General features: G+C 42.5%; 1 protein-coding gene across 4 annotated transcripts in view; it reads right to left on the bottom strand.

Annotated features, from left to right (window-relative positions):
- Positions 1-5,785, bottom strand: part of ST3GAL6 (ST3 beta-galactoside alpha-2,3-sialyltransferase 6) — a 67,008-nt gene extending 61,223 nt beyond the window's left edge. For 2 of the 4 annotated variants that reach the window (XM_039856913.1, XM_039856916.1), the window contains exon 1: positions 5,162-5,297. The gene's annotated coding sequence lies outside the window, so the exon portion shown is untranslated. Of the gene's footprint in view, positions 1-5,161; positions 5,298-5,491; positions 5,621-5,652 lie in introns of those variants that run through there. The other 2 variants (XM_039856914.1, XM_039856915.1) reach the window with 2 other exon arrangements.
- Positions 5,786-12,589: the final 6,804 nt, after the last annotated feature.

Below are 12,589 nucleotides of genomic sequence, written 5' to 3'. Positions count from 1 at the left end.
TCACAAAAACAATTTGCTCTCTAAGGAGTGTACCAAGCTTCCCCAGAGAATATGCTGGTGCTGAGCTGCCCTGGAATCTAAAGATAACATGCTGGGACCTTCTGTTCATTTCTGATAAATGGAAGCTACTAAGATATCACCTTGAACATAAACTTTCATAATTTAGGAGCTACTCTAATACTGCCAAGATCATCTTCAAAAACCAATAGAAATGAAACTTTTCAGGCATAGTATACTCACATGAGAAATATTACGAGTCCATTTCCACTGAAACTGTACTCTAAAAGAGAATAAACCTTCCATAACAGACTTCATAGAGGCTCTGGGAGAGAGGGAGCAAGAGTTCAGGAAAAGGCAAAGTATTTAGATGATCATCTCTTGCAATGATCATTGTCTTCCAAAAGATATCAATTGTAATTTTTTTTTGGACTAAACAATTAATTTTTAGTATCTAGTTTCAGATGTCACCAGCTAAGCCAATGACTTTTTAGAGACAACTAGATATTCAGTCTGGAGAGACGTTGAGAAATCAGAGCTAGTGTTGGAGAGTTTTATGCATGAATGTGAAACTAAATAAGAATATGAATTTATTTCAGAGAATAGGAGAAACACTGTGCAGAGTCTTTTGAGCCCTGCTTCTCTGTGTGGATCTGCCCAGGCACTGGCGTAGGGCAAGGAAGGGGAAATCAGTGATAGCCAACAAACAGGGAGAAGAAAAACCAACTGAGAGTGAAAAATGTGTGTGTGTGTGTGTGTGTGTGTGCGCGCGCGCGCACGCACATGCATCAGGAAAGCCCATTGCCCACTGAGTGAAGACTGAATTAGTCTCTAATTTAAAACCTCCAATGGCATCCCCTTCCAATTAAAACATAGTTCAAGGGTTAAAGTAGTATAAATTAGTAGTCGATAGATGGTCACAGAGATGGGGAGCATGGCATAGGGAATGCAGTTAGCATGAATGTATAGGCTAGGTGGAGAGCCAGAGGAGAGAAAGAGCAATTAGGGGGATCAGTCTATAAACTATATAAATGTCTAACTAATGTACTATATACTTGAAACTAATAAAATAAAATTTAAAAACTAAATTGTAAAAAACAGTTCGAACTCTTTTCTGACTTGAAGTCTTCACCTAAGCTATCTCCCACCTACCTCACTGACTTATCTCTTCTTCTCTCCCTCTTTTGCACCGGTTTTCATTTAGTTCTCCAAACACCCCAAATTCATTCATGCCTCCGAAGCCTTTGCAGTTGCTGTTTCCTCTGCATACAATACTCTTCCTTCTGCTCTTCACTTGGCTGGCTCCTTCTCACCATTCACATCTCAGGTCAAATATCACCTCCTCAGAGAACCTCTCTGATTGCTCTAAAGTAGCTTCCCCTCATCCCCTCTCTAGCACACCCCCATGCTGTACTGTTGTTGTAACACTCATTCTATCTAAAAGATGTTTTTTCATTTATTTGTATCTTGTTTAATGACTCAATTTCCCACACACACACAAAATAAGCTCTGTAAGAGCAGGGTCTTTGTTTTGTTCAACACTGCATGCCCTATCCCCACCCTCAGCACCTAGAACATTTCCTGTTACATGATACTCAGTAAATATCGGTTGAATGTCAAGTCTCACATTATGGATGACCATGCAGAATGTCACCCATGATCCACTGAAAAACCGTTCTCTGTTCCCTTGTCACCCCCACCTCCCAACACAATGACTGTGACCCACAGCCAGCCATACCAACTCCAGATCTGCTTCTGTAACCTGTGGAAGGCAAGACTGACCCTGCTTCCCTTGATACAGTCTCTACTTTCCTTGCCATCTCCTCATCTGGAGGCCTTATTCTCCTCATCTCCTACAGATCTTTCCTTTCCCAGCCAGATAAAAAGTAAATCATTGTTCTAAGACCATCATTACATGCTCCTGAACAAAATGATGCCATTTGCACACTATGTCTGAGGTATAAAGGGGAGAGAGATTGGTGGAAGAGGAGAACCTTTTCAGTCAGCTTCAGTGTTCACGACCAGAAAATTTCTTGAAGGTTGGCTGCTCTCCCCTTCCTCTTTCCCAACAGTCCGTGGAAGAAGGAAGCCCCTGGCCAGATGCAGAAGGTTGTGGCAGTAAAGTAAGCTGCCTACTGTCCCCCCATCCCCACCCCAGATGACCAAAAGCGCTCCAAGAAAAAGAGGTACAGACATCGGGAAGAGACTCAGATCCTACTGCTCTTTACTCTCTTTTACCCTCAAAACTTCACCTCCAGAATCTCATCCCTTCTTAATCTGACAGCATAGCAGCCAAGGTCCTGACCAAGTCTGAGACATTACTGATTCCCAAAGGTGAGGGAACTGTACTTCTGAAACCCTGATATGAAACCACAAAAACAAATTCCTGCTGAAACCCTGTAATATCGAGTGCATACATTCTATTCCATACATCAAGCTCGTTTCAAATCAAATACATTTTTTCTTTTTAACCTATGAGGATTCACTTGGAAATTGTGATGTGTGCTGTTATCCATTGTAGTTTAGGTAAACAAGAGAGATTAATTTCGTCTGTGAGGATGGGAGTGTAGCCCTGGGAAGACCTCTTCCAGGCAAGAAGAATGAGTAGGAACTTCAGCGAAACTGTATTCAAAATGAAAAGAACTTTTGGAACACAATGCATTGGTGGTGACATAACCTCTTGAATTTGGCTGGACACAACACACCTAAGTGTCATGTCAAAAATGTGGAGAAGATAGAAGATGCCTAATTGGTATAAGTCTGAAGCTATCAGAAGGAAAGGGTTATGCAGACCGCCTATTCAGGCCAGCCTAAGGGATAATTTAGAAAGTGTATCCAGATCAGGGGATATACAACTTGACTGTGTGCACTGTGAAGGAGAAAGACATGCACAAAGAATGTAAGAATTTGTGAGCAATGTATGCCATGGAGGCTTCCCGGCATGGTTTAAGGCAGAAACGAAGCAGACCTTCATGTGATCCATTCTAAGTCACTTAACCTAGGGCAGTCTCAGGTTTTTTAACTGAAAAATGAGGCTAAACATTCCTGTCTCATAGTGTTGTTGGGGAGATTTAATACGATAGAATATTCATGAACACACTGGGGATCACAGTGGGTGCTACATGAGTTTCATGCTTTTCTCACCTCTTTGATAAGCATCACCTAGAATGCATATTAAACAGATCTCTGGCCCCCCCAAACTGGATGAAATCAACATTTTTATAGAAGCCAAGTGGTAATCTGCATGGTTAACAGGTGATGCTTATCAGAAAAACATGAGAAACAGCATTATTTCACTTCCCTCCCATCACATTCCACATTTCGTGGAACACACAAGTATCTCTACCAGAAGAAAAAGGCTGTCATTAAGTCTGGAATGAGAAAAATGAGAGAATTACAATTTTCACAAAAGACAGACTGATGTTTTTTAGTGATATGTCTCTTAATGGCATTATTCTGCCAATACTGTCTATTCCCTTCTGGGCCTCGAAGATTTTCATTGATTTGGATATAAGAACAAATTGAGTATTTCCAACAAATCTACTGAGAAACATAGTCAAAATAGCAGTCTTATTTTTTTATTGCACCATTATGAGGAGACATGGTACAATCTGGGACTGTGACATTCAGCAGGTGTGGTAAAAATACTGTTCAAAGGAAGCCCCATCAGACAACAAAAGAAGACCTCATCCATCCCTTCCTCCACTTTAATGACTGACAGTGTAGGAAGCCAGATCCAGGTAATATAAAGAGTTTCTATAGAAGTTCTCTCCTTATAAACCATTCTCTATAAAGGGTTTCCAAGGTACTTAGCCTTATTCAGAGACAGCAACGAGATATCAGTCTAAGGGTGTCTCTTTTGTAGGTCTTGGTATGAAAGGCAGTCTTTGGTAATAGGGAAAGGCAGCATCTCAAAAACAATTTACAAATGTCAAATTGGCATGCTTTCAAACGGAAAATAACCTGGCAGCCTGACCAGATCTTTCCAAATATTTAACATCTCCATGTAAATAAAAAGACAGTTTCACGTCTACAGCTCAGAGAGGAAAATGTTGACACCAGAAAGTCAAATATCCAGTCCACCTTAGAGAGGCCATCGGAGATCTGAAGAGCAGTGCGGATCTGGGGCTCTAGGGCCCAAGAGAGCGAGGAGCATCTGGCCCAGCTTCAGAGTTTCCGTAACTATCTACTTAATCACAGCACTCAGGGGACTTTCCTCTTAAAACACATGTGACTTTGAGTTTAGAATCTGTGGCTTGTGTGATTTCTGATATGCTGGCATTCACGATATTATTCTCATCCCCACTCCCACAGTTTTTAAATATTGCCTTGGAACAGCAAACACCGACCGCGCGGCCCCAACCTCTCTCTCTGCCCTTTCTACCGAAGATCATAAAAGAGGTGGTTTTGGGTTTGTTTTTTTCTGTAAGTCACTTTCTATAAATTTTCTTTTAAGCCAAAATAACAGCACACAAGAATGAGATCTCCAGGGAGCTCCGAAGGAAGCGACCTCAAAATAACAAGTATTTTTCTCCCTTACCTTGAAAACTAACGGCAGGCCAAACACTGAGATTTTCTCAACTCCGCCCTTCCCCCCCAAACTGCCTTGCTTTGTAAGGTCTAGTTCTACTGTGGCGGGAAGAAGGGTCTCTCGGAAATTGTTTCTACGGTCAAAGACGAGAACCTTGCAGACCTCTCGCCCCTGCTCGCGTCCAGATCCCTTTACAAGAAAACAACAGTGAGCGAGGAGCCCGTTACCCATGTTGGTCTGTCCTCTCGAGCGCCCAAGCTCCCCTGCGACTAGGGTAAGTGGGGTCCCAGAGCAATTTCTCTCGGCTCCCAGCACCCCTCCGCTTGCCCGCGGGCTCCTCGCCCCTCCCCGGCTGGCGCCCGGGTCGGAGCGCCAGTCCGGTGCACCGCACCTCCTAAACTCGGGTCAGGGGAGAACGCACGCGACGCTCCTGGGCTGGGAGAGTGCGCGGAGGGGCAGTCGACTCAGCGTGTCCCCATCTCCGACACTCAGTCTCAGAGGCTGCAAAACCGAGGGTCTGGGCAGCACAGACCCAGGCCGCCCTGACTCGGGTCGGGAACTCGGTCTCCCCGCACCCTCAACCTCCCTCATCCCTCAGTGCACACCCGCCGCGAGCCAGCCAAGGAGAGTTACCCGCCGAGGCCCAGCGACGAAGACCGCAGAAGCGTGCGGGGCTCCGCGGCCCGGGCCGAGCTGCGCTCGGTCCGCCGCTGCCGCTCGCCCCAAGCCGGCTGCTGTCTCTTCCGCTGCGCCTGCAGCATTGGGCAGCCGAAACCCGCGGCCAGCGGAAACCGGAGGAAGGTGGCACTGGTCAGGGGCGGCTTGGGTATGATTCGGCCCGCCCCCTGCCCCGGACCTGGCCGGGGAGCGGGGAAGGGTGCAGGGCCGCCTTCAGTCCACGGCGCCCTCCAGCCCGTGCGCTTTCCGCCGCACTGGGTCCAGATCCCTGGCGATTGAGCCGACCTCCTCCGAGCTGTGGGGGAGCTCCTCCTGCTCGGCCGCTGGCGCCAGATGGTGGCTGCGGCCACCCCCAAGTTCGCAGAAGAAGGTGCTATGCGGAGAGTGAGGATGTGGGGCTCCCTGGTCCCCGGAGCAGCGAGGCAGGAGCCCAGCCTATCCCCTACCTTTCGGGCTGGGCGGACACCAGCCGCGCGCCCTCGCAGGAAAATCAGCATGAAGGGAGGGCCAGGGAAAAGCAGCGGGTGGCTTCAGGACGAGGTAGGAGGATCAAGTTCCACAGCCAAGAAGACACTCCCATACTGCCCTGGTTTGTTTGGAAAACTGCCCAGGCGAAAGTGGGGGGCGGCCCGGGTACTCCCCTGCCCCGCTGGGCTGGCGGGCGGCAGAAGTAAACACATTTGCTTGGCGCACCCGGGGACTTTTGTGACACTTGACGGTTTGGTCTCTATGAGGAAGGGAGGAGTGTTCAGAGAGCTCCAGAATTCCTGGATTCTGCCCTTCAAAGACAAATGTACTAGTGCTTTTTATCTTTTAGAAATGTTATTTTAGGGAGAAAGAAGGTGGGACGCGCGTTTTTGTTTTTGTTTTTGTTTTTTTTTTTCCTTTTCTTCTTAAAGTAGCCTCTCCCTTAAGAAGAACATATGTTAATACTGTCCTCATACTTCGATAGATCTGAATACTTTTTAAACTTCGGTGTTTGTGAAATAATTCATTGTCTAGCAACATTCAGTTAATAGCTCCAGCCTTTGGGCACTGAGCATCATAATCACATGCCATCAAATGATCCTAGAGAGGAGAGCCACAGACTTGGGTGTAATTCAAAGCGGACTATGTGTCATGCACTGAAACAAAGTCCCTCTTTTGTGACGGACCTTCTGATATTTGTCTTAATTTTAACAACAGCCCTAGGAGGCAGCACTTGTTATTTTTCCAGTTTAACTAATCAAAAAAAAAAAAAGAGAGAGAGAGAGAGAAGGGATTCAGAAAATCCTTATTCCTTTTCTCTTCTTCAAATTTCCTTGTAAGTAACACACACAAATTTGTTATTTTAAAGGTGGCTCTGCAGACTTCAGGGTAGTGAAAAATGTTTGGGGAATTTGCCCATCTGCACCAATTTTTCTTGAGGTTACTTTGCACTCTTAGTTCCTCCTAGGTTCTTTATTATCTTTCTCTTACTGGTGATCTTCAGAATTAAGCCACTGCAATACCTCATTTCTTTAGCCCTCCTGGAATCTGCTGAGAGAGGCCATCCACTGTTTGTATGTGATGTTTGTGCTTCTTCATATTCAGTAGTGGCCAAAAAGCCACTGTTCACCTTAATCTAGTTCAAATTCAACCTCATCGGCTAGCCTACTGTGTGACCCTGGGCAAGTGTCTTAACCTCAGTGTACTTCTTTTTGTCATGTAGAGTGTCATAATACAATTATAGTCTGGGGTTGTTAGGAGGATTGAAACAGAGGATGAGATGAAGAATTCTTGGCCCAGTGCTCGTCATAAAAACCATCAATTCAGAAAGTAAGAATATAAACGACTGATGATTGCCCAACCTGATGATTGCCCAGCATGAGTCAGCTGCCTCCCATGCATCATATCTGTCCCTCTTTCCATCCCACAAGCCAGAATAATCTCATTTTAAAATGAAGAAATAGAATAAGGAAGTTAAGCACCTATATTGGAGCTGTGATTTAAATGAAAGTGCCTGGGACCAAAATCAGAATTTTTTCCAGGATATTATGCTACTATATAGCTATTTGGAGCAGGAGCTTTTGACCTGTGCAACATTACTTTTTTTAAAATGCGGGGTACATTACCATACGGGCACATCATTTCAACTATGTAAAAATTTTGAATTCCTTTGAAAGGTGATAAAGAATTAAGTAGGGTGATGGGTTTATAGGTTTTTAGCCCTTTCTGGATAATGCTTTTGGTAATTGATTTGGGGAAAATATTTTTAATATGGGAAGGAGGCAAAAGAATTAAAATATTAAAGCAAACTACATTCAGAGACTACAATATACTGATCAACTCTGCAGCCAGGCCACGAGGACACATTCAGAACAAAAGAAGATTTCTGCTGGGATTGCTAACAACCCATTTCTCCACACCTGTGGAAGGAGAAACAAGAACAACAGTCTTTAAGTGGCTGCCCTACACAAGTAAAATCATTCATTCCCTATGGCTAAAACCATGGGGAACCTATAGATTAAAAACTGGGAACTGCCAGCTGGACTTTCAGGCTACATACTCTCCCCCTTCCCTTCCTCACTGTATATCCATATCAAAGGAAATGGGTAAACAAAGTCTTGAAACTGTAACTCACAAGAACTAAAGAATGACATGCAAACTGAATTCCCTGAACACTCAGGGGTCCCTCTCACTGTCTTTCTCTCTCTTGGTACCCTTCAGTCTGTCTGTCTCTCTTTTCTCGACTCTCTTAGTCTCTCTCACTCTCTGCCTCTGAGAAGAGACCATGCTCTGGCGAGTGTTACCTCTTTCTAATAATCTTTCACTTTGACTCTACCTTTGGCGTGTGCGTTGAATTCTTTCTACACTCTCCACCAAAGGACCCTCTTCTCTCAGTGCAGGCCTTGATCTCCCCCCACCCAGGGAAATTTGCCCTGTCCTGCATAATTTTTACAATGTAAATATATTTAACTTGGCCTTTGTGTACTTCTTCTTTTTTTTTTTTTTTTAATTCTAATGAGGTATGAGGGGAAGAGTCCAGAAATAGGAGAGAGCTCTTGGAACATGCAGGGTCTTTTAAAGGCTCCTGAAATCATAATATTTAGGCAGTGTACATATAGTGCTGGCCCTGTTTACTAGGTTTGTTTTTCAATTATGGTGCAATCTCTTTGAATTAAAATGACATTGTTTCATGAGATATGGTCTTTGCATACCCAGGGACAGGCAAAAGCTAGGTTTCCTAGACTACCCAGGGGTGCCTGCCATTCAGCACCTGTAGACTCATAATCTAGGTAAGGTTAAAGAAAGTAGTATTTCTTCCTCACCCCCAATACAGGGCCTCCCCTTTAAATTCTCATATCTTGTCCCAAGTACAGACTTTCTTGGCATGATTGATGTAGGACTATACTTCACGCGGAGACCTACTCACTGGAGTGTGCTCTCATCAGGACAGTCGGTCACATCAGATCATAGAAGGTGGACCCCAGGATTGGAGATACCCAGGAAGTGACAAGAGGCCATTTTTTTTTATAATCTCCCTAATATGTCAGTTAAAATAAAAAGTTTTCTTAACATTTCTCAAGACTTGAGTTGTTCAGTTTTAAATGATATCTGGCTCAGGACTGAGCTTGGCCAAGCTAATCCTTTTTTCTTAACAATCCTTCCTCCAACTCTAGGTGAAGATCCTGCCAGCCCATCTCTACCTGTCTTGGGATTTTATCTCCTGTAAGCAATTGGTTGAAGAGCATCTCAAAAAGAATAAACTGCAGTGCTGAAGCAGTCTGAATCCTAACTTAAAGCTATAACTCTGATAGATAGATAAAGAAAGAAAGAAAAGAAAGAAAGAAAGAAAGAAAGAAAGAAAGAAAGAAAGAAAGAAAGAAAGAAAGAAGAAAGAAAGAAAAAAGCAAGCTATGACTCTGTCTACAGTGTGAAAAAAAACTATTACTTTAGTAGAAGGCAGTTTAGTTCTTTCAAACAGAGCCATAACTTCTCCAACATCTCCATTTCAGAGCAGGGGCTCAGCTATATATTTGCACATGTAAATAACCATTCTGTTGATTTCCCCAATACCTTGTTGTGAGTGTATGAAAAAGGAATTCAGGTCTCTTAGAAGGTTATTTACAAATTCTTAAGCGATAGTTCCTTGACAGTTCCCATATTCTACTAGTCCTGTCAAGGTTTCAGAGGTCTTAGTAGACCAAGTCTCAGGAGCTGCATTTATTCTTCTTCCACAGGCTGGAAGATGATGGATGGTGAGAGCGTGGGACCAGAGATCAGCCTGTCCTAAACATGGGAACGTGTAAAACACCTGTATGGTGGAAACCATAATTAAGACAAATCACAAAACAATCGCAGTGTATTATTAGAAAGGGTTAATATCCACACTATATATTATTAAAAAGGGTTAATATCCACACTGGTCCATTCTTATGGACCAGTAAGAAAAAGACAATATCATTTTAAAATAGAACACAGGCCATAAAGCAAGCAATTCACAAAAGAAATATAAATAGCCCATAAACACGTGCAAAGATTTTAGTGTCTTTTTATAACTGTTTAAGGAAATATGAATAATAATGAGAAATCAGATTGGCAAACACTAAAAAGACTGAGATTAATGAGTTTTGTCAAAGGTATCAAGAAGACTATTCAAGGAAGTATAAAGTGTTACTTCCTTTTTAGAGGACAATTTGGTGATTTCTGTCAAATTTACAAGGTTGTTTTGGGTTTGAATTTCAAAACCCATATAAGTTTCTTTAACTTTCCTTCTTTGAAGACATGTTAGCCTCAAGCCAACAATCAAGGTAGGAATGAGGACAGGGAAAGAAAAGACTGGAAATCTCTTAGCAACTTGCATAGCGTGAGTACGCACAATGGTAAAGCTCCTTCTGGAGTTGGGGGCGCAGCTTGCTCAAAATTCTTACTTGGCCATAGAAGTGTTGGAAGCCTGGACCACTGGCCCAGCTGATAGGCCCCACTCCCAGGAGAGGAGAGAGATGTCTCACTCTCCCCTTCTGTATGTAGAGATGCTCTCCTAATTTCCACTCCAGTCCTATGACTGATAATTCCGTCAAAGTCTTACAGATAACTTTACTTGGGGCACTCAGCCCATTAATTATACATAACACTTTCACTAACATCATTGTCTCTCAGGTAGTTTACAGAGCTGAACTTAAGCTATTTCACATCATGGGAGAATTTTTATAAGATAGATCTCTAAAAGTGGAAGTGCTGGGCAAAGTGTACATGAACCTATACCCAAATAATTTCCTACTTTATATTTTCATGTTCAGAAAGTCACATTAAAAAAAAAAACTTGGCCTTTTGAGCCACACTTCCCTTGCTCAGGCCTGCTTCCATGTCTGGAAGTGTACTTTCCCTTCTAATAAAACTTTTATTTTCTACTGTAAAAACAAAAACAAAAACAAAAAACTTTTTCACAGCATTCCTGAAGCCAGATACAAGGCAGAGTCATTACAATGAGCTGTGAGTGGATATGAAAGCTTTTCTACATTTTCCAAACTCCAGGCTGCTATTAATGCATGTATCCTTCAAACCAGCAATTCGACTTTTTAGGATGCCATCCAGTAAAAATAATTAAATATGTATAAGGATGGTCACAGCAACATTGCTTGTATGGGAGAGAAACAAACTTTTCTCTACCCTTAAGTTTCTTATGGCTGGTCTGATAATCAAATAGGTATGAGATAGATTAGCAAGAGAAAATAACCAAATTTAATAATACATATGTATGGGAACCCTGCATACATGAGAGAGTCAGAGACCCCACATGCATGACAGACAGGTTCAGAGATAGAAAGGGAACATGGTTATATAAGACATCTTGAGCTACGGATGTGGTAAGGTGCCTTGGGGACTTCAAAAGTTCATTGCAGAATGGTACGAAGTCTTTAGTAAAAACAAGTTTGCCCTGCCTTCTAAAATAGGTCAAAAGAAGTTATCTGATCTTCTCTTATAGGCAAGGCTTCTAAATCAAATTCTTCAAAATAGTTAAGGGAGTGGAGGCAGAAGTATCTCTTGAGTCTGCTGCCAAAGTTGCCTTTAGCTCAAAACAATGTGCAAATCTGCATACCATAAAGGCACATCTTGGGGTGACTCATTCTGGACACCTATACTTGTAATATTTAAAAACAGGAAATTAGTGCCCAGGAATAAAGAGCGACTAATTAGATTATGGTATATCCTACTACTGAATACATCTGTTGCAATGCTATTGTAAATGTACATATACATAAACTAATGTGATTAGCTATAATATATTGGCTTAAGAAATTCTACATTCAGAAAATATTTGCTGTGGTTCATTTAGATTGAGCAGAAAAATAAAGGACCACTGATACATGTGAATATATTTGTGAATATGTAGGAGAAGTTTCTGAAGGCTATATACCAAAATGCTGACAAATACTTCTTTTAGAGAGAGGCAGAGAGAAGAAATGAGGGAAGATTTTTCCTTTTTACTGTAAATATTTCCAATAAATAGAACTTTTTATAATGTACATGAGTAACTTTTGTTATTTTTTTAAGAAGATGCAAAGTTATATTTATGTGTTTGGGAAAAGAGAGTAAAAACTCAAAATGAAAATGCATCAGTGTTTTAGCACTAATTTGAGCTCTCTAACTTGAGCTCTCTAACTTGAGCTCACACAGGTAGGTGATTTCCTACCTGTGTGCTCTTCATCCTGTAACTTCTGGGGTGATGTGAAACGGAGGAGGGGGGCTGTGCGGGGAACCATCCTCGGTTTTTCCCTGCCAGTACAGCAAAGACTTACAGGTCAGCGAAATTTAGAAAAAGTAAGATCTATTGAAAGTATATTTTAAAAGGAGATGGGACACGGTAAGGAAGGCTGTAGCCCTGTGGAATTTAGGAGGTGAAAAAATAAAAGACAGAGTACACCCCAAGGGAAGAGCAGATTTTTCAGTAAAGAGGGCTGCAACAATGCATAAGTGGAAAGGTCTGTTTATATTTGGGCCGTGATGGGAGGTCCTAGATGATCTCTGTATGTGAGGTTACATACTTTGCCTACTACGTATGTGCTTACCCAGAATTCAGTCTGTGAAAATTAGATTCATGACCTTATGGGCATAGGCATGATATTGTAATGATGGTATAATGAGGCTGAGGTTATGGGCAGGTTGGGGTAGTACTTTCTGTGCATGTGTTTGTGGTTGGTTTACCCAATAGCTTTTAGGCATTTGTACTCTAGGATTTGGGGTAATTTGTAACGCTAAAAGGGAGGTATTTCTGGAAGGTCCTTAAGGAAGGTCTTCAAGGGAGGTCTCTATGATTACAGAGCTGGGCCTTCGCTCCTGTCACTCATGCCTGCTTTTTTTTCCCAATCAATAGAGATCAAAATAGAAATACCAGGTGAAGGGAGGAAAGGGGAGGTAAAT

The sequence above is a fragment of the Pteropus medius genome, unplaced genomic scaffold (assembly GCF_902729225.1).
Source record: "Pteropus medius unplaced genomic scaffold, Ma_sr-lr_union100, whole genome shotgun sequence".
NCBI classification, from domain to species: Eukaryota; Metazoa; Chordata; class Mammalia; order Chiroptera; family Pteropodidae; genus Pteropus; species Pteropus medius.
This window is presented reverse-complemented; position numbering and strand designations above follow the sequence as displayed.